The following is a 21,778-nucleotide window of genomic DNA, read 5'->3' on the forward strand; positions in this document are numbered from 1 at the left end:
TAGTAATCCTGAAGTGCAGCAGACATTGAACAGTAATCAAAACAGGACATATTCAAACCTCTGAATGTACAGTCCACCACCCTAACCCCCCTGGCCTTTTATGTACTGTACTTTGAATAAAGGATGTTATGGCTTTTACAATACGTTTTATTATTGCAGGAAGTGGTAAATATTGTACCCCAAGGTAGAACAAAGCACAGCAAAGGCACCAAACATTACTGTTGGCTCTCAGCATCAAATTGCTCCCTTAAAGCATCCCTAATCCTTGAAGCCCTTTCCTGGGCCTCCCTAGTAGCCCTGTTCTCTGGCTGTGCAAATTCATCCTCTAGGCGTCGTACCTCGGAGGTCCATTCCTCACTGAATCTTTCATTCTTCCCTTCACAAATATTATGGAGGGTACAGCACGCGGATATAACAGCGGAGATGCTGCTTTCCCCCAAATCTAGCTTCCCATAAAGACACCTCCAGCGGGCTTTCAAACGGCCAAAAGCACACTCCACAGTCATTCTGCACCGGCTCAGCCTGTAGTTGAACCGGTCCTTGCTCCTGTCAAGCTTCCCTGTATACGGCTTCATGAGCCATGACATTAAGGGGTAAGCGGGGTCTCCAAGGATCACAGTGGGCATTTCGACGTCACCTACTGTGATCTTGCGGTCTGGGAAAAAAGTCCCGGCCCTCAGCCTCCTGAACAGGGAACTGTTCTGAAAGATGCGTGCATCGTGCACCTTTCCAGGCCATCCTGAGTAAATGTCAGTGAAACGCCCATGGTGATCCACAAGCGCTGGCAGAACCACGGAGAAATACCCCTTGCGATTAACGTACTCTGATGCCAGGTGGGGTGGTAACAGAATAGGAATATGCGTCCCATCTATTGCCCCTCCACAGTTAGGGAAACCCATTTCTGCAAAGCCATCCACAATGTCCTGCACGTTCCCCAGAGTCACAGTTCTTCTTAGCAGGGTGCGATTAATGGCTGTGCAAACTTGCATCAGCACCATTCCAACGGTAGACTTTCCCACTCCAAACTGGTTCGCCACCGATCGGTAGCTGTCTGGAGTTGCCAGCTTCCAGATTGCAATAGCCACCCGCTTCTCCACTGGCAGGGCAGCTCTCAATCTCGTGTCCCTGCGCCGCAGGGTAGGGGCGAGCTCAGCACACAGTCCCATGAAAGTGGCTTTTCTCATCCGAAAGTTCTGCAGCCACTGCTCGTCATCCCAGGCTTGCAGGACAATGTGATCCCACCACTCAGTGCTGGTTTCCCAAGCCCAAAGGCGCCGTTCCACGGTGCTGAGCACGTCTGTTACTGCCATAAGCAATTGAGTGTCTTGAGCATCAGGCGTTTCAATATCATCGTCTGACTCCTCACTGTCACTTTGCAGCTGAAGGAATAGCTCCACTGCCATGCGTGATGTGCTGGCAACATTCATCAGCAAGGTCCTCAGCAGCTCAGGCTCCATTTGTAACAGAAATCTCAGAAATTGCGCTGCAGACTCACAATGCCGCCGAACTGCTCGGAATGTGTAGCAAAGCACCACGGGGCGTTGGAACAGGAAGCGGAAAGACCCGCACACTTCCTTCCCCTTCCCACAAGCCACAGCGCCAAAATGGGACAGAGTGCTATGTGGGATAGCTGCCCATAATGCATCACTTCCAACAGCGCTGCAAGTGCTGTAAATGCGGCCACACTGCAGCGCTGGTAGCTGTCAGTGTGGCCAAACTGCAGCGCTGGCCCTACACAGCTGTACGAACACAGCTGTAACTACCAGCGCTGCAAAACTGTAAGTGTAGCCATACCCCTAGTATAGTCTACAGCAAAGAAATACGTACTGCAGGAGGTAAAGGGCAGGCCAGAAGAGACAGACAAAGTGACTTAGGGCTCTGACTACATTAGGGATTGATGTAGCTACACCATAACAAAACCCAACACAGGTGTGCTGCACCAAAGTGAAGAGGAGTTTGCACCAGTAAGACTTACCCTGACTTTGAATATCTTTAGTGTATTCTGTAACTTCGTAATACAAGAGGTCACTATATTATAGTCTTTAGTGTTATATTTTAGCTGAGATGTGTTGTGAAGTTTTTATTTTTTGCTTCTTTTAAAAAAAGCAGATTTATTGATTTTCAAGACTAACTGGTATGGTTCTATGGTATTTTGACCAAAAAAAATCCTGAGTGACAACTTCCTAGTGTTAAGGAGTTGCATAGGTGCTAGTACTGTCTGCTATGCCATCCTGGCTTCATCAGTTTCTCTAAAATTTAAGCTTTTAAGTTTTTTCTGGTTAGGGGAAAAAAATCCTTCTGGTTAGTAACAAAACACTTCAAATACCCAACCAACACAGTGTCTGCAGACAGTTTAAAATAGCAGATCTGAAGTCTAATAGTGGTAAGTTAAATGTCAACATTGTTAACTATTTAACTGCTGAACATTTTAACTCTAAATATGCAGATATTCTGAATCTGTGGACAAATCTGAGTACTACAATTATTCTCCAAAAACTCTGTTTGAGACAGACTGTAAATTCCTTGGTACAGCTGTGTTTTAAAGAGCACTATTGGCAACTAAACAGCTATTTCTCAACCTATTCCAGCATCATGTTCTTCTTCCGGCAGGAGCACACAAATGTACAGCCATAGAAGTGAATCATTTAATTTCCACAATAACTGAAGAGGTATAAATACCCGCCGTTTCAGGATCTGTATCAATAAGCAGCAGCCTTCAGCAGACACTGACGTCAGTCAATGATCTAAACCCTGACCTTCACACACATTCTGGTTTGCAGTTTTATATCTACCACATTCAGATCAGACATTGTGTTGATCAAAGCAAGACCCTTTGGGTGTGTCCTTATCTCTAAGCACCAAAACTCAGCGGCCAAAACTAATCTGGGAATGGTATTTGTTGTAAGAACACAGAAGTTGGCAAAACAGATGGGCGATAAGATTGAGTGGGGTCTAAGAGAGGTAGACCAGAACCTAAGTGAAGATGATGATGTCTGCTAGTATTAAACATTTAACTGGACATAGAGATCTGAAAATAATCCTTCATCTGTGAAACAGCCCAGCAGAAAACCAAGAGATCTCAGGATGAGTATGCAGGATGAAAGGACAGTCATGCAACACATAAGAGCCGAAATTACCAGGTGACTTGGGAGTCAAACATTTTTCACAATGTGAGAAGAGCTCCCCTCATTTCCTCCTCCAAAAGTATACATACACACACAAGTTAAAGGGAAAGTATGGCAATCACGTTTTATTCCCTAAATGTATCCAGTGAAATCCTCTTCTATGAGATTCTCCCCACTCCTTTTTTAAAAAGGAAACACATTGGATTTCTGACCCGTGTCAAACAGAAACCCATATTGTTTACAGTCCTACACTGGCCTTCCATGGTGAAAGAATCACTAACGTTGCAATGTTGAGATGAGCCTTCTGCCTCCAGCCGTAGGCTCAGGATGGTGATCAGCAGATAACTCTAGTGTCTATGTGCATGTGTCCACAGAAAGTGGTTTATGATAATCCTCTAAAAGCTCAAATCAGAGACATGTTTCTATACTAAAAATAGTCTCCCTGCAAGTCCTATGCTATCACTAGTTTATCATAAAGGATGTGTGGCCCCAGTGGACTGCCAAGATTGGGAGTCAAAGGACCTAGGTTCCATTCCCAACTCTGTCACTATCCAGCTATGTAATCTTCATCCTTTCTGCCTCACGTGTACCATGGAGACAATGATAACCTCCTTTGTAAACAATTTTGAAATCTACTGATGAAAAGCAAAACATAAAAGGATACCTATTATTACTGTAGGGTCTCACAACTCCTGTGCTCTTAGCACTAATTACTCCAAGAACTCTTGCCGTCAAATTCTGAGCCGTCAGCTTCTCTGAAAGTGTCAAAAAAGCACTGGTCCAGCATGTGGATCACCACCTAAAGACTACAGACTGTACTAACTGCAAAACCCACTGAATCACTCCATCTCCCATTTAAGAGAAAAACAAGCTGCTAACCTCACTCTTTCAATAGAGACGGAGCAGAAGGACTAGTTCATTCCTGAGTGGTCTGTGTTATAACATTTGTCACTTTACTACCTTTGTTGTCATATAATTAAAACACTGAATATCATTAATGCTTCAACACATTTGTCTTCATCACAAGAACGAGAACACAGTTCAGAAGAGTCCAGGTCTGGCATAGCAGAGGGTGCCGCAGGCTGGGATAGACGTTCAGAGGCAGAACTATACAAGGTAATCCTGCACAGAACCAGCCTGGCTTGTGACTCTCTCTAACCCATGTTATTAGTCCCTCAAATGCATGAGCCCCAAGTTAACTCACAAATGGACACAGTTAACTTGAAATCAACCTTTTAAAAATTGTAAGTAGTTTTTGGTCCCAGGGCTGACCCTGACAATGTCTGTGATTTTGAAGTTACATTTTCCTATTTTTAAAACGCTCCCCTTCCCATATTGCTGTATGAAAGATTCATACAAACAAAGGAGACAGAAGAGTTTACAATGTATACAATCATCAAACTGACAAAGGTAGAGAAAAAGTGTTTTCTCTGATCTCTTTCAATTATCGCAACCTTCTGTGTAAAAAGGGTTCAGGAAGACTTGTAATTTTTTTTTTTTTTAAAGGTGTCAGTGGTTGGGCAAGCCCCCACCGCTCACCAGCTAGAGCATGTCTCCCAGTGGCCTAGGGGATACAGTCTGAAGCAGCAGCCAGAAGGAGAGAGGGAACCTGGGGCTAGGCATTCCACCACTTCCGACTCAGGACCCTCTTGAGTACTTAAGGATGCTGTTCGCTACCTGCAATCTGGCTAACACACTTCTCTGGGTCTCCTATCACTTTGTCCCTCATAGACCCATAGACTCTAGTACTGGAAGGGACCTTGAGAGGTCATCGAGTCCAGTCCCCTGCCCCCATGGCAGGACCAAATACTGTCCAGACCATCCCTAATAGACATTTATCTAACCTACTCTTAAATATCTCTAGAGATGGAGATTCCACAACTTCCCTAGGCAATCTATTCCAGTGTTTAACTACCCTGACAGTTAGGAACTTTTTCCTAATGTCCAACCTAAATCTCCCTTGCTGCAGTTTAAGCCCACTGCTTCTTCTTCTATCATTGGAGGCTAAGGTGAACAAGTTTTCTCCCTCCTCCTCATGACACCTTTTTAGATACCTGAAAACTGCTATCATGTCCCCTCTCAGTCTTCTCTTTTCCAAACTAAACAAACCCAATTCCTTCAGCCTTCCTTCATAGGTCATGTTCTCAAGATCTTTAATCATTCTCGTTGCTCTTCTCTGGACCCTCTCCAGTTTCTCCACATCTTTCTTGAAATGCGGTGCCCAGAACTGGACACAATACCCCAGTTGAGGCCTAACCAGCGCAGAGTAAAGCGGAAGAATGACTTCTCGTGTCTTGTTTACAACACACCTGTTAATGCATCCCAGAATCAAGTTTGCTTTTTTTGCAACAGTATCACACTGTTGACTCATATTAAGCTTGTGGTCTACTATGACCCCTAGATCTCTTTCTGCCATACTCCTTCCTAGACAGTCTCTTCCCATTCTGTATGTGTGAAACTGATTGTTCCTTCCTAGGTGGAGCACTTTGCATTTATCTTTATTGAACTTCATCCTGTTTACCTCAGACCATTTCTCCAATTTGTCCAGATCGTTTTGAATTCTGACCCTGTCCTCCAAAGCAGTTGCAATCCCTCCCAGTTTGGTATCGTCCGCAAACTTAATAAGCGTATTTTCTATGCCAACATCTAAATCGTTGATGAAGATATTGAACAGAACCGGTCCCAAAACAGACCCCTGCGGAACCCCACTTGTTATACCTTTCCAGCAGGATTGGGAGCCATTAACAACTACTCTCTGAGTACGGTTATCCAGCCAGTTATGCACCCACCTTATAGTAGCCCCATCTAAATTGTACTTTCCTAGTTTATCTATAAGAATATCATGCGAGACTGTATCAAATGCCTTACTAAAGTCTAGGTATATCACATTCACCGCTTCTCCCTTATCCACAAGGCTCGTTATCCTATCAAAGAATGCTATCAGATTAGTTTGACACGATTTGTTCTTTACAAATCCATGCTGGCTATTCCCTATCACCTTACCACCTTCCAAGTGTTTGCAGATGGTTCTTTAATTACCTGCTCCATTATCTTCCCTGGCACAGAAGTTAAACTAACTGGTCTGTAGTTTCCTGGGTTGTTTTTATTTCCCTTTTTATAGATGGGCACTATATTTGCCCCCTTCCAGTCTTCTGGAATCTCCCCCGTCTCCCATGATTTCCCAAAGATAATAGCTAGAGGCTCAGATACCTCTTCTATTAACTCCTTGAGTATTCTAGCATGCATTCCATCAGGCCCTGGTGACTTGCAGGCATCTAACTTTTCTAAGTGATTTTTTACTTGCTCTTTTTTTATTTTCTCTTCTAAACCTACCCTCTTCCCGTAAGCATTCACTATACTAGACATTCCTTCAGACTTCTCAGTGAAGACCGAGACAAAGAAGTCATTAAGCATCTCTGCCATTTCCAAGTCTCCCGTTACTGTTTCCCCCTCCTCACTGAGCAGTGGGCCTACCCTGTCCTTCGTCTTCCTCTTGCTTCTAATGTATTGATAAAAAGTCTTCTTGTTTCCCTTTATTCCCAGAGCTAGTTTGAGCTCATTTTGTGCCTTTGCCTTTCTAATCTTGCCTCTGCATTCCTGTGTTATTTGCCTATATTCGTCCTTTGTAATCTGACCTAGTTTCCATTTTTTTATATGACGTCTTTTTATTTTGTAGGTCACGCAAGATCTCAAGGGTAAGCCAAGGTGGTCTTTTGCCACATTTTCTATCTTTCCTAACCATCGGAATAACTTGCTTTTGGGCCCTTAATAGTGTCCCTTTGAAAAACTGCCAACTCTCCTCAGTTGTTTTTCCCATCAGTCTTGATTCCCATGGGACCTTACCTATCAGCTCTCTGAGCTTATCAAAATCCGCGTTCCTGAAATCCATTGTCTCTATTCTGCTGTACTCCCTTCTACCCTTCCTTAGAATTGCAAACTCTATGATTTCATGATCACTTTCACCCAAGCTTCCTTCTACTTTCAAATTCTCAACAAGTTCCTCCCTATTTGTTAAAATCAAGTCTAGAACAGCTTCCCCCCTAGTAGCTTTTTCAACTTTCTGAAATAAAAAGTTGTCTGCAATGCAGTCCAGGAACTTATTGGATAGTCTGTGCCCCGTGGTGTTATTTTCCCAACATATATCTGGATAGTTGAAGTCCCCCATCACCACCAAATCTTGGCCTTTGGATGATTTTGTTAGTTGTTTGAAAAAAGCCTCATCCACCTCTTCCACCTGATTAGGTGGCCTGTAGTAGACTCCCAGCACGACATCACCCGTGTTTTTTACCCCTTTTAGCCTAACCCAGAGACTCTCCACACTTCCGTCTCCTATGTCCATCTCCTCCTCAGTCCAAGTGTGTACATTTTTAATATATAAGGCAACACCTCCTCCCTTTTCCCCCTGTCTATCCTTCCTGAGCAAACTATACCCATCCACACCAACATTCCAGTCGTGTGTATTATCCCACCAAGTTTCAGTAATGCCAACAATGTCATAGTTGTATTTATTTATTAGCACTTCCAGTTCTTCCTGCTTATTACCCATACTTCTTGCATTTGTATATAGGCATCTAAGATACTGGTTTGATCTTGCCTCCCAGCTTTGCCCTGACCCTCCTTCCTCTCTGCCATTATAGCCCGTGCTCCCTCCTGTTTCCAATCCATCTCCCAGGTCTTGTTCCCCACTTACCTGTGGGCTTTGCTCACCTGTCCCCGTCGAACCTAGTTTAAAGCCCTCCTTACTAGGTTAGCCAGTCTGTGCGCAAATAAGGCCTTTCTCCTCTTCGAAAGGTGAACGCCATCTGTTCCTAGCAGTCCTTCCTCGAATAGCACCTCGTGGTCGAGGAAGCCAAAGCCCTCCTGGCGACACCATCTTCGCAGCCAGGCATGCCTCAAGGCACATCAAGGCTTTCGGTTAAATTGTGCAATGGGAGCCACAGGACTTTGTGGGCTGCCTGTGCAGCAGCCTCCTCCTGTTGATGAATCCTCCTTGTGTAGTCCTTCCACAGTTGTGAGCACAGGTCCATCTCCCTCTGCTCCCTGCCCCACTGCACTGCAGTGTCTCTTTTTAAACCCCTCCTCGGACTGGAGCATGCCCAGCAGGCCCACCGGGAAGGGCTGCTTAAGCCCAGAGTTGTTCCTATATCCCCATTCCATAGTAGGAGGCTAATCAACTCCATCACAGTGCCCTTTTAAATTAATTAATATCAGGGTGGATAAAAATCAATGATTTAAAAAATAAAATAAAAAACAGATTTCTTTTTAATTTAAATCAAATTTTTTTGATAAAATGCTTTTTGAGGGAAAAAACCTACCTTAAGATAGTTTTAATAGTTTAAATTATAGCTCAAAATATGTTGTCATCAAATAGGGATTATAAATTACAATTCTATAGTATGAGACAATATAGTCATGTAATGTTTAAGAAAAGTTTTGTAGATGAGTTCCAATAGTTCATGGATTAGGGACCCAATTTTATGGGGTTCCAGGGGCTTCTGTATAGATGATTTAGGTTAATCTTTCTATCTACCCAATGGGACTCTGTCCTCAGTCTAGAAGATACCATCAGAGATGCTTAGTTTTGCAGTTCTCAAACTGTGGATTTGTGTCTCCAGAGATAACATGCTTGTAAACAGCAAAAATGTTTTTAAATAAATAAATACGTAGAGGTGAGAAATAACTGACCTCAACCCTACTGTCCCTCTGCAAATTTGTGTACACAGAGTCAATCTCTTATCTCTCTCAAAGTGCAAAGTTTCAAAAAGTTCAATGAATAGAAGAAGATTGTTGGGGCAGAATAGATCTGGACAAGAAGAAGAAGTCTGGAGATAAATGTGAGAAGGGAGGGACAGGCAGTAGAAACAAAAGTGAAACTGTTTGAGCAGCATATTCCAGAAGTCTTGAGGTCTTTCTGAGTGTAGCCTTCATTGATTTGAGATCTACCATTCCATTCCCTCACTACAAGGGAAAACCTATAATGGCATCAAGCCATAAGAGAGACCCAGTTTGGGAATAAGAACCATTCAAGATGTTTGCTGATGATGTTTTAAAGCAAGTCACACCAGTGAACTGGAGGAAGTCACTGAAGTGCTTGGATTCAGAGACTGCTGAAGTGATAATCTCACTTTCAACAGCAGTAGCTTCTTCTGCTGGTATAAAAAGAATATTTTCCTTTGGACTAATTCATTCCAAACTGAGAAATCGTTTGGGATCCTGAAAAAGCAGGAAAGCTTGTTTTTCTTTTCCAGATTATGAACAAACAGGAAAATGAAGGTGAAGACGACTGAGTTAGCTGCAGAAGCCAGTATGTTAAGTTTCTCATGTTGATCTGGCTGACAGTCGATTTAATTTATTTTTTTAAAAATTCCATTTAACTATTTTAGTTTAAAACAATTTTAACAAAAACAAACCTGATTTTAAAAAATTTGAATGTTTAACTAAATTCAGAAATTCATATGCTTGTTTTGTTAAAATATTATATGTTTGCTGTTGAAGAAAAAAATCCAGAATACATAACTTTGTTGTTTTAGTTAAATAAACAAATTTAAATGGCTGTCTGGTGATGTTCTCCTCCTAATACAGCATGGCAAGAAAATCCTCCAAATATTAATGATTAACCTGTTGAATTGGAGATAGTTCACCTCCCAATGACTTCATAAATATCTGCTTCAACTAACTTTGGTAAATGAAATAAGCATTCATTTTCTGATCTACCTGTAAAACTAATCTGAAAAATTTTCAAAATAAATCCCTGTTTAAAAATGTGTAGTGAGTACTTTCTAAAAATGAAACCTACATCTATCTCTGAGTTGTGAAAAATGTGTATTAAGGTTATAACAACCAACAAGAATGCACTTTTATGTAGAAATCCATGATTAAATCGAGACTTCCTGACTAAATCGTGATTTCAATCAAATCCACCCTGCAAATTATACTTCATTATTGTGGTTTAGAATGCAGAGCTTTAGCCCATATTTTTAAGTTGTCACCCCAAATTTGGGCCCCAGTTCTGCAATCAGATCCACATGGGTGCACTCCTGAGATTATGCAGAGCCCCATTCTGCACATTCGTATTTCACTCAGCCTGGTCTACATTTAAAATGATGCGTCTGATGAAGTGGGTATTCACCCACGGAAGCTTATGCTCCAATACATCTGTTAGTCTTTACGGTGCCACAGGACTCTCTGTTGCTCATTTAAAATGTAGGTCAACACAGCTACATCACTCAGAGGGCGTGAAAAATCCACACCTTTGAGTGACATAGCAACGCCAACCTAGGTTTTCAGTGTAGATGTGGCTGATGGAAGAATGCTTCATTGACCCAGTTCCTGTAAGCTCGGGAGGTGGAATTCCTGCAGCAATGGAAAAACTTCTTTCATTTCTGTAGTCTGTGTCTACACTATGGAGTTACAGTGGCATAGCTACGGCACTGTGGTGATATTGCTGTCGCATAGACATGACCGCAGTGAAGTCAATGATTATACTAATGAAGTGATTTCTAACCTTTTTTCATTTGCGGACAGTCTCCAGACCCCCAGGAGCCTATGCACCACAGGGAGAAAACCACTGTTCTATGGTAACTAAAATCTTCCGCGGACCCTTTAGACACAGTCTGTGGACCCCCAGGGGTTCCTGCACCAGAGGTAGAAAAACACGGTACTAATGGATCTGTGTCAGATAAGGACACGAGTCACATTTATGGTTACAAATGAAAGTGTTTTTTTGGCAATTAAACCAATAGACAGCAGAAGCCCCTCAGCTGAGATGGGCCAATGGACAGTATCATCCCAGTTAAGAGAGAAGTCCATGAATAAAGTCTAAAAGAATTTAAGTGGAAAAAATCCTGGGCTGAATAAATGTCCAGGAATAAAAGGGATGATGGCTGTGCTGAAAGAGTACAGCTCTTCTCTTCACCGGCTGGCACTGGCTGAACACTTCCTCAGCAAGTGGCATTTTTCCAGTTCCAGTCGCTATCATTAAGCCAAGTCAGCTCCCTAACAAATGTTCCGAGAAAGGGCCACCCCAGGCTACTAGACCCCCTACAAAGCAGCTGCACCCACTGGATTCAGCCTCCAATTCAGCACATCCCTATAAAGCAGACGCATCACACACCCCCAATTCAGTGTGTCCCTATAAACCTGCCTCCCCTTCCCCTGTACATCCAGGTAGACAACACCCCTCACTCCGTGATGGGCGATGCTTCCCCACTCTTCTCTCCTGTGGAGAAAGGACCCGCTCGGTGGCTATGGGCCCCTCTCCCCACAGAATCAGGGGTAGCACCCAACAGAGGGAGACGGAGCAGGTCGGAAGAGGAAGAGCAAGGAGTTTGGTATCACCTCAGGCAACCCAGACAGAAGACGCTGGGGAGGGAGCCCTACGGAGTTGCCTGGGGTGAAGACAAAGGAGATGAGGCACCTGAGGGGCAAAGCATCTGGGCCGGGGCATGCAGGCAAGTGGAGGGAGTGCCTGAGGCAGGGAATAGATGTCACCCACAGCAACCGGGGCAAGGAAGGCTGGAGCAAGGGGTGTCTAGGATAGGGCACCCAGGGCAGAGCAGGGGGAAGAGCATAGTGCCCAGGGCAGGGAGCGAGGAGTAGAGCACAACGCATGGCGGCCAAGGAGCAGGCAGTGGGATATGGTGCCCGGGGCAGGGAGCAGGCAGTGGGATGGAGCGGGAGGCAGAACACAGTGCCCAGGGCAGGGAGCGGGACAGAGTGCCAGGAGGTATCTGGGATAGAGCACCCAGTGGAGGCAAGACGGGGCAGGCAGTGGGGGACAGAATGTGGTGCTTGGGGCAGGGAGCAGGCAGTGGGATGAAGCAGGGAGCGGGACAGGGTGCCAGGAGGTATCTGGGATAGAGCACTCAGAGGAGGCAGGACGGGGCAGTGAGTGGGGGACAGAACACGGTGCCTGGGGCAGGGAGTGCGTAGCAGAATGAAGTGCCCAGGGGTGTCTGGGATAGAGCATCCAGCGGAGAGCAGGATGGGGTAGGGAGTGGGGAGCAAAGTGCGGTGCCCAGGGCAGGGAGTGGGGAGCGGGATGGGGTAGAGAGTGAGGGGCAGAGCATGGTGCCCAGGTTAGGGTGACCGGGGGTGTCTGGGATGGAGCATCCAGCGGAGGGCAGGGAGCGGTGCACGGGGGTACTTGGACGGTGCGGGGGGGGCAGGGAGCAGGTGGTGGGACAGGGTGCCCAGCGGTGTCTGAGATGGAGCACCCAGCAGAGGGCAGGACGGGGCAGGGAGTGGTGCACAGGGGGGCAAGGAACAAGGCAGGGTGCCCGGGGCAGGGAGCAAGTGGCGGGATGGGGTGTCCGGGGGTGTTTGGGATAGAGCACCCAGTGGAGGGCAGGACGGGGCAGGGAGCAGTGCTGGGGGCGGGCAGGGAGCAGGGGGCGGGATGGGGGGGCAGAACACAGTGCCCGAGGGGGCAGGGAGCAGGACGGGTGCCTGGGACAGGGAGCGGGCAGCTGAACGGGGGGCAGAGCGCAGTGCCTGGGGGGCAGGGAGCAAGGGGCGGGATGAGGTGCCCGGGGGGCAGGGAGCAGGCGGCGGGACAAGGTGCCCGGCGCTGTCTGGGATAGAGCACCAAGCGGAGAGCGGCACGGGGCAGGGAGCAGGGCATGGGGGGCAGGGAGTGGGCGGCGGGACGGGGTGCAGGGAGCAGTGCCCGGGGGACAGGGAGCCTGGGGCAGGGAGCAGGAAAGGCTGCCCGGGGTGTCTGGGATGGAGAACCCAGCGGAGGGCAGGATGGGGCAGAGAGCGGTGCCCGGGGGGCAGGAGCAGGCGGCGGGACGGGGTGTCTGGGATGGAGCACCCAGTGGAGGGCAGGACAGGGTACAGCGCGGTGTCCGGGGCAGGCGGCGGGTAGGGAACGGTGCCCGGGGGGCAGGGAGCCCGGGGCAGGGAGCAGGGCATGAGGGGCAGGACGGGGTGCAGGCAGCGGGACATGAGGGACAGGACGGGGTGCAGGCAGCGGGACATGAGGGACAGGACGGGGTGCAGGCAGCGGGACATGGGGGACAGGACGGGCAGGACGGGGTGCAGGGAGCGGTGCCTGGAGAGCAGGGGGAGCGGGGCAGGGGGGGCAGGGAGCGGGGCTCACCCGCAGCAGCCGGCGGAGGGCAGGACAGGGTACAGCGCGGTGTCCGGGGCAGGCGGCGGGCAGGGAGCGGGGCGGGGGGGGCAGGCGGCGGGCAGGGAGCGGTGCCCGGAGAGCAGGGGGAGCGGGGCAGGGAGCGGTGCCCGGAGAGCAGGGGGAGCGGGGCAGGGAGCGGTGCCCGGAGAGCAGGGGGAGCGGGGCAGGGAGCGGGGCTCACCCGGAGCAGCCGGCGGAGGGCAGGACAGGGTACAATGCGGTGTCCGGGGCAGGCGGCGGGCAGGGAGCGGTGCCCGGAGAGCAGGGGGAGCGGGGCAGGGAGCGGTGCCCGGAGAGCAGGGGGAGCGGGGCAGGGAGCGGTGCCCGGAGAGCAGGGGGAGCGGGGCAGGGAGCGGTGCCCGGAGAGCAGGGGGAGCGGGGCTCACCCGGAGCAGCCGGCGGAGGGCAGGACAGGGTACAATGCGGTGTCCGGGGCAGGCGGCGGGCAGGGAGCGGTGCCCGGAGAGCAGGGGGAGCGGGGCGGGGGGGGCAGGGAGCGGTGCCCGGAGAGCAGGGGGAGCGGGGCAGGGGGGGCAGGACGGGCAGGACGGGGTGCAGGGAGTGGTGCCCGGAGAGCAGGGGGAGCGGGGCAGGGAGCGGGGCGGGGGGGGCAGGGAGCGGGGCCCGGAGAGCAGGGGGAGCGGGGCCCGGAGAGCAGGGGAGCCGGGCAGAGGGGGCAGGGAACGGGGCTCACCCGGAGCAGCCGGCGGAGGGCAGGACAGGGTACAATGCGGTGTCCGGGGCAGGGGGGGCAGGGAGCGGTGCCCGGAGGGCAGGGGGAGCGGGGCAGGGAGCGGGGCGGGGGGGGCAGGGAGCGGGGCCCGGAGAGCAGGGGGAGCGGGGCCCGGAGAGCAGGGGGAGCGGGGCAGGGAACGGGGCTCACCCGGAGCAGCCGGCGGAGGGCAGGACAGGGTACAGCGCGGTGTCCGGGGCAGGGGGGGCAGGGAGCGATGCAGGGAGCGGTGCCCGGAGGGCAGGGGAGCCGGGCAGGGGGGGCAGGGAGCGGGGCTCACCCGGAGCAGCCGGCGGAGGGCAGGACAGGGTACAATGCGGTGTCCGGGGCAGGGGGGGCAGGGAGCGGTGCCCGGAGAGCAGGGGAGCCGGGCAGGGGGGGCAGGGAGCGGGGCTCACCCGGAGCAGCCGGCGGAGGGCAGGACAGGGTACAATGCGGTGTCCGGGGCAGGGGGGGCAGGGAGCGGTGCCCGGAGGGCAGGGGGAGCCAGGCAGGGGGGGCAGGGAGCGGTGCCCGGAGGGCAGGGGGAGCCAGGCAGGGGGGGCAGGGAGCGGTGCCCGGAGGGCAGGGGGAGCCAGGCAGGGGGGGCAGGGAGCGGTGCCCGGAGGGCAGGGGGAGCCAGGCAGGGGGGGCAGGGAGCGGTGCCCGGAGGGCAGGGGGAGCGGGGCAGGGGGGGCAGGGAGCGGTGCCCGGAGGGCAGGGGGAGCGGGGCAGGGGGGGCAGGGAGCGGTGCCCGGAGGGCAGGGGGGGCAGGGAGCGGTGCCCGGAGGGCAGGGGGGGCAGGGAGCGGTGCCCGGAGGGCAGGGGGAGCGGGGCGGGGGGGGCAGGGAGCGGTGCCCGGAGGGCAGGGGGGGCAGGGAGCGGTGCCCGGAGGGCAGGGGGAGCGGGGCGGGGGGGGCAGGGAGCGGTGCCCGGAGAGCAGGGGAGCCGGGCAGAGGGGGCAGGGAGCGGGGCTCACCCGGAGCAGCCGGCGGAGGGCAGGACAGGGTACAATGCGGTGTCCGGGGCAGGGGGGGCAGGGAGAGCGGGGCAGGGGGGGCAGGGAGCGGTGCCCGGAGGGCAGGGGGGGCAGGGAGCGGTGCCCGGAGAGCAGGGGGAGCGGGGCGGGGGGGGGCAGGGAGCGGTGCCCGGAGGGCAGGGGGAGCGGGGCAGGGGGGGCAGGGAGCGGTGCCCGGAGGGCAGGGGGGGCAGGGAGCGGTGCCCGGAGAGCAGGGGGAGCGGGGCGGGGGGGGCAGGGAGCGGTGCCCGGAGGGCAGGGGGAGCCGGGCAGGGGGGGGCAGGGAGCGGTGTCCGGAGAGCAGGGGAGCCGGGCAGAGGGGGCAGGGAGCGGGGCTCACCCGGAGCAGCCGGCGGAGGGCAGGACAGGGTACAATGCGGTGTCCGGGGCAGGGGGGGCAGGGAGCGGTGCAGGGAGCGGTGCCCGGAGGGCAGGGGGAGCCGGGCAGGGGGGGCAGGGAGCGGTGCCCGGAGGGCAGGGGAGCCGGGCAGGGGGGGCAGGGAGCGGGGCTCACCCGGAGCAGCCGGCGCCGGGGAGACGCTTCCGGGGCGCCGCGGCGGGCGAGGCTCCGTCTCGCTCCCAGGCCTGACTCCCCAGCCCAGCGCGCCGGCCGGCCGCGGCATACTGCGCATGCGCCAGCAGCCTCCTCAGCCTTGCAGCACTCACGGCGACCGCCAGGGGAGCCGGCTGTGCGGCGCCGGCCTGAGGCCGCGCATGCGCAGCCCGTCCCCATCGTGGCGTGGGGAGAGGCACAGCCTTCAACGCCTTCCGCTTAAGCCACCTTGGGGCGGGGGAGGGCAGAGTGTGGGGCTGGGCGCTCCAGGGCCTGGGCATATTTCTGGGGACCAGGCCCCCCTGCAGCCTAGTGCTGGGGCCACTCACACAACAGCTGAGCCTGGCCCAGGGCCCCGCCCCATCACAGAACTCCTGGGTTCTGTTCCTACCATGACCTCACGCGTCTCCGGACCCATTTCCGCTTCTGTACAAGGGGGAGAACCTAGGCCCATCTCACAGGTGGGTTTTCTTTTTGTCTGTATTACACTTCCTATGATTCGTAATTGTAGTCGTGGAGATGGGCCCAGGTTTGCACCAGAAAACTTTTGCTGACTTCAGGGCAGCTGCTCCTGATTTATGATGGTGCAACTCACAGGAGAACCAGGCCTAGGATCTTTTACATCTGACCCTGCCACTTATTCGCCCCCTGAAGACGTGAAACCCCCTGGAACATCAGACTCCTTTCCCCAGCCTGTGGTTTTATAGAGAGGATTATGCCCAGGTCTTTACTGCAAAAAATAGGCTTGTTTTGACATTAAGATAGCTATTGCAATGTAAAATCTTAGTGGAGACAAGGCACAGGTAGTTTTTTACCTCTATGTAGCTTGTTGGAGTCAATTCTCTAATCCCAAACTAGGGTGAACTTGGACTAGCTACACTGGTGAGCTAAGGATAAAAGACAAGGAAGGAAAAGTCAGTAAATGACACAAGCAGAACTGTCTGTAATTTGTACCTGTTTCCCACAAAGTGGCAGTATGTGTCTCAGTGAAAATGAGGCCTGTGTTTCTGCTCCTATAGGCAAAGAGACCATGCCCTATGTACCGCCTCCTCCTATGACGGCTCCTTCCAGCTATTAATGCATCATAATATTAATTAGTGTGGGGGAGGGTTGTGACAGCTTTATGAAGAAGATCGTTACATTACAAATCACTCACTTATTGAGGATGGGGCTAAGTCTCTGTGAAGAGTAAGGAGGAGCAGAGGGATGAACAGGGTAATGACACAAATGCGCATCTCTCAGTGCAACAGATGGTTCTTCCTCTTAACTGAATAATAACTGTGCCCTGGGTAATAAACATCTCAGGATGTCTGCCCAGGATGTAGTTATTACCTTGTAAACAGGAAGTATCCTGCAATTATCTCATTATAACAAGCCAATCCTCTGGACTAGTCAGAGCATTCTGAAGCCAATGAATGTGGAGTAACTGTGTGAGGGGACATCATCCCACACCCTTCCCTTCTCCAGAGCTTAGAATGGCAACTAGTTAAACAAGTGCATTACTCAGTTAACACAGTTCTATGTTTCTCAATTATCTCAGGGTATGTCCACACTACAGCAGTGACAGCAGCACAGCTATGGTGATGCAGCTGTGCCACTGTAGTGCCATAGTATTAATGCTTCCTGTATAAATAGACAGGGGTTTTCTATTGCTGTAGTTTAGCTGCCTCTCTGGGAGGCAACAGCTAGGTTGACAGAAGAATTATTCTGTCTACAATGGGGGTTAGGTTGACCTAACTACATTTCACCGGGAGCAAAAATTTTCATAGCCCTGAGCAATGCAGTTAGCTTGATCTAATTTTTAAGTGTAGATTAGGCTTCAGAGTTATTCCCTAGGACAGATCGCCTCATCTTCATAATAGGAGATATGCTAACCCTTGGTATTTGAGGTAGGGCAGGACTGAGCTGACCCTACAAGCATTGATTCAGGAGGTGAAGACAGGATTAGTGGCCTCCGCACACCAAAAACAAAACAAAAAATATTCTTATTGCAAACAAACCCACCCACTCCAATACAGCAACCTTCCTCCATCTACGTATTCATCCATGTGGCCCCTTTTTGTGCTCAGCCATTGGCAGCAGGCTCCTCCAGCCCCAGACAGGGAGCTCAGATCCTTCACACTAGTTATAGTGGTGTTATAAAGGATTCTGGGCCACGTTCTGAGAATCCTAGTAACTGTTGCCAAGTGAACTGCAACAGAAACTCTCCAGAAGTGTGGCAGGAAGTGCACTGAAGGAGAAGGCAGACTTGGACCAGCCTACTGGAGAATAACCACGCCAGCCCTGGTGCTAATCTACTATCACCCTTGGAGCTATTCATGCTTAGCCTGTTCCTAAGTCTTTTCCTGTTGTGTGGGCATGTTCCTTAAAAAGACAGATACATTTTTTAATTCTTCTGGCACATTCATAACAGTTCAAATATCTTATCTAATGAACCTTTCCCACAACCACCATTCTGGTCACTTGTCCCTATTAAAGCAACAAGCAAAAAATAATAATACTTAACCATCATTCAAAAGAAAATACCCCCCAGTCACTGGGCTGCCAATATCAAACTACAGCCTGCAGAATGAAACCAGCTGATTTCTGCTAGAGACCTTCCATCAGATCTCTTAATCTTCTATACATCAAATATGTATCAGAGGCCTGCAAGGCCCTGACCTTGCAATTGGATCTGCAGAGTCAGGCCCCTAAGCCTCCACAGAGACCCACTGAATTGTACTGGTTTCTGCACAGAGACAATAGCCCAACCGCATGGAGGCAAATCCAGGATTGGGGCCAAATGAGCACCAAATTACCAAAATTCATTAGAAGTCATTTTGATTTTTACTTCCCACTTCAGGAGACATGTAGCCAAGAAACTGAAGCGCCAATACACAACTTAGGATGATTTGTAAGTAGCACTTTCAACAGTCCCTTCTGCATCCAGCCCACTTTCAAACTATTATGAAGTCTGGGCTGGTTATCTTCCCTTGAAAATATGGTTACCGGTTTTACACCTTTAGAGAGAAAATTAAGGCAGCAATACATGGTTTTTTTGTTTCTTCAAGTTTGACCTCAGGTCCCTTCAGTCCAAGCACAAGACCAAGGTCAAGTTCAAAGTTGATCTCAGAATTTGGGTGAGCAAAATTCAATGACTTCAGTTTTCTGTCACTTTCTCATTCAAAAGCCCATTCACGACTTGGGTGACTGCCTTACAACTAACAACCACCCCAAACTTCCAGCAATTAGAATATATATGTCTCATCCTACAAACAGGTTTCCTTATAGCATTCAGAGATTGCAGAGATGGTTAGATACCATGGTGATGAGCATGGTATAAAATGAACTAAAAAGCTCCATCCCCCTCACATATGTCCCTAATCACAGTTTTTTTTTTTCCCCTGATTGAACACTTACAGATTTACAAATAATTCAGTTTTATCAGCTGAGCAGTAAGTGTGAAGGCACAGGAATGCTTTGGCAGGATTGTAGCTATTAAGAGTTCAGTAAACTAGATTGAATGAATGGCTTGTCAACCAGACATATAGTTAATATCTAAATTAGGGTCCCTATCTGTTGTATGCTTTTATTAGTACTATGTAGGAAGAAAAGACCTTAAAGATCATATCATCTGACAGACACTGGCCAACAGATTATTAGACATGGTAGGGCACAACTCCTGCCTGTGCAGGGAGAAAGGTATTAACATCCTTCTTGACACACACTCCCAGAGAGAGAGCACTGCTTTGTCCAACCTGGCACACAGAGACCCGAATTGTGACTCATGTTCAGGGTTCCTAGAAATCCGTTTGCCACAGAAAAAAGTGCAATTTGCATCTTTACAGAGAATTTTTAGTTTTTACATTTTGTGAAAAAATAAAAATGTATACAGCAGAACTCAGTTTATCTGAGCCTCCGTTATCCAGCTCTCCATATTGACCAAACCAGGGCTGAAAACCCAAGACCCGCTGCCCAGAGCTGAAGCTCTCCGGATTATACAAATTTTTGATTATCCAATCCGGCCCCCATCCTAATTAGATCGGATAAATGGAGTTCCACTGTATTGTGGCTAGGGAAACTAAAGTTCAGCATTTCATTTTAATCGTGGGAAAATGTAGATTTTTATATGTTTTTTAATCAGAGAATTTGGAGGGGGGGTGTTAATCATGGGAAACTAGGATCCCTGCTCATGTTTCACCCAGCACCCACCTGCATGCAGGGGGAAAAGTCCCCTACCATATTTTCAACACACAGGCATGTGCCCTTGCTCTGCCTTATACACAACCTGTCCCCATCAGAGTCCCAGTGTTTCCAGCCCTCAGAACTAGACATTTCCCACTCTGCCTCCCTCTCTGCAGGCTGTGACTTACCTCCTGGGGCTCCTCAGCTGGCCCTCACTGGGGTCTCCACGTCTGTCAGTGTGTTAAGTGCTGGGATTAATTCCTTGCACAGGTCCAGAACAAAGCAGCTCCCCGTCCCAGGCCCTGGACATCTCTGCACAGAGCATGTCTCTTAGGAGCACACTGGGAAGTGTAGTTCCTAACCTCTCCTGCAATGTAAAACAGAAATAATATGAGTCGGCTGTAGAGCCAGATGGATACGCAGAGCTGTCTGGGAAATGTCGTTCTCGATGAGCTAGATGACAGGCTCTTTCGCAACATCCTCTGTGTTTCTGGGAAATGGAGTTTAATGTCTAATTAATAATAACTGATGTTATTTTGAAAGCCCAAATGTCCTCATACCACCCTCTGTGTTGCGACACACTTAAAGGGCAAAGGCAACTTAAATTTGTGCCCAACATTTAAACACTGTAAAAGCAAACTTTTATAAAAGCTAAGACCAGTAGCTATGTTTGCACAATTTTTTTTCAGTTCCAAAGGAAACAGCTGGTTTTAAACAAATGACCCTTCCTCTTTAGTATTTGCAGCTCACATTCAGCTGTCAGCACCTGAAAGTGACGTTGACCATAAGTGAAAAAAGGGAAGCTGATTCAGTGTAGGGTGACCAGACAGCAACTGTGAAAAAATGGGATGGGGTGAGGGGTAATAGGCACCTATATAAGAAAAAGTCCCCAAAAACGGGACTGTCCCTTTAAAAATGGGACATCTGGTCACCCTAATCGGTTGGTTTCCATTTTGCAAACTGGAAGTCATGCAGAAAGTAAACAAACAGCACAAATAGGGACCAGCACTTTGGGGTTTTAAAATTCTTTCACTTCTGATCATCTGAGGTGTTATTAATACAAACAAAGAAATGTATTTCCTTGCAACATATATTTTTGTTACTTAAAAACCATAATAGAATAAAGGTGAGATTGGGAGAGGGTATCCAATGTGAAAAAGAAACAGAATGTAGACATTCCTAAATAAATATAACAGTAATAATACTTTGCATAGCTCAGAGGCCTCCACCTGAGGATCAAAACATGCTGCTGAATTTGGCCTCACAGCACTTGAGTGAAGTACCTGCATATTGCCATAAATCAGCAGTAGTGTACTGCTTCTTGGTTGTCATGATTTAGCTGTCAATTATCTCAATTGATCCAGGTCTGCCCCTGGTTGTTTAAACCTGTTCTTGGAAAGGCAAGTCTCTGCAAATGTCCTGCCTCCCTGTTTCAGCACACAGGAAGCTGGCCTCCAGCTGGCTGGGAGCGCTCTCCCTAGTGTTGCTCATCTGTCCTCATCACCTGGCTTGCCAGTGTGGAGCTGGGGTGGAACACTCAGCTGGCCAACTGCAGGGATGTCAGGTGCAGCAGCTCCCCCAGTGACTGGGGGAAGAGAATAGGAGGGTTGCAGGGTGAATGATCTATCTCCCCTCCTTCTTCCCTGTGCCAGGAAAGGGTGACAGCACAGAGAGACAACTGAGGAGAAGCCCCAGGTCTGGAATGCCTCATTCCCAAATGAGGGAAGGAGGCAAAGAAAGGAGCAGCCAGAGCTCCTCTCCTCCCTGGCCAAGGAGCAAAGAGGAGAAGTTGGAAGGTGCACAAAGCCCCTTCCTCCAGGAGCCCTGGGCAACCTCAGGGGCTTGGCTTGTTTCCATAATTAGCCACGGGAAGCCCCCTGAAATGCAGGCAGCCTTGAGCTAATGTGGGGATGTGACAGATCCTAGGGGGCTCCTTCCCACTTTCTGTCAGTGCTTGGGGATGCTATTGTGGCAATTCCAGAAATGGAGGCACCAATCAGCTCTGGGTTTATCTTTTCTGACAGAAAAACACAGAGCGGAGTCCTGGGTCCCTTCGAGTGGACACAGAGCC

General features: G+C 50.1%; 2 protein-coding genes across 9 annotated transcripts in view; one reads left to right on the top strand and one right to left on the bottom strand.

Annotated features, from left to right (window-relative positions):
- The window catches only part of EI24 (EI24 autophagy associated transmembrane protein), a 43,366-nt gene extending 23,287 nt beyond the window's left edge, over positions 1 to 20,079 (bottom strand). For 3 of the 5 annotated variants that reach the window (XR_007769158.1, XM_050921727.1, XM_050921730.1), the window contains exon 1: positions 19,896 to 20,079. The gene's annotated coding sequence lies outside the window, so the exon portion shown is untranslated. Of the gene's footprint in view, positions 1 to 11,462; positions 11,744 to 16,497; positions 16,615 to 19,895 lie in introns of those variants that run through there. The other 2 variants (XM_050921728.1, XM_050921729.1) reach the window with 2 other exon arrangements.
- Positions 15,928 to 21,778, top strand: part of LOC127033669 (pulmonary surfactant-associated protein C-like) — a 31,964-nt gene continuing 26,113 nt past the window's right edge. Inside the window, exons 1-3 of one of the 4 annotated variants that reach the window (XM_050921760.1) lie at positions 15,928 to 16,004; positions 18,386 to 18,436; positions 18,594 to 18,662. The gene's annotated coding sequence lies outside the window, so the exon portion shown is untranslated. Of the gene's footprint in view, positions 16,005 to 18,385; positions 18,437 to 18,490; positions 18,663 to 21,778 lie in introns of those variants that run through there. The other 3 variants (XM_050921761.1, XM_050921759.1, XM_050921762.1) reach the window with 3 other exon arrangements.

This window comes from Gopherus flavomarginatus, chromosome 13 (assembly GCF_025201925.1).
Source record: "Gopherus flavomarginatus isolate rGopFla2 chromosome 13, rGopFla2.mat.asm, whole genome shotgun sequence".
NCBI lineage: Eukaryota > Metazoa > Chordata > Testudines > Testudinidae > Gopherus > Gopherus flavomarginatus.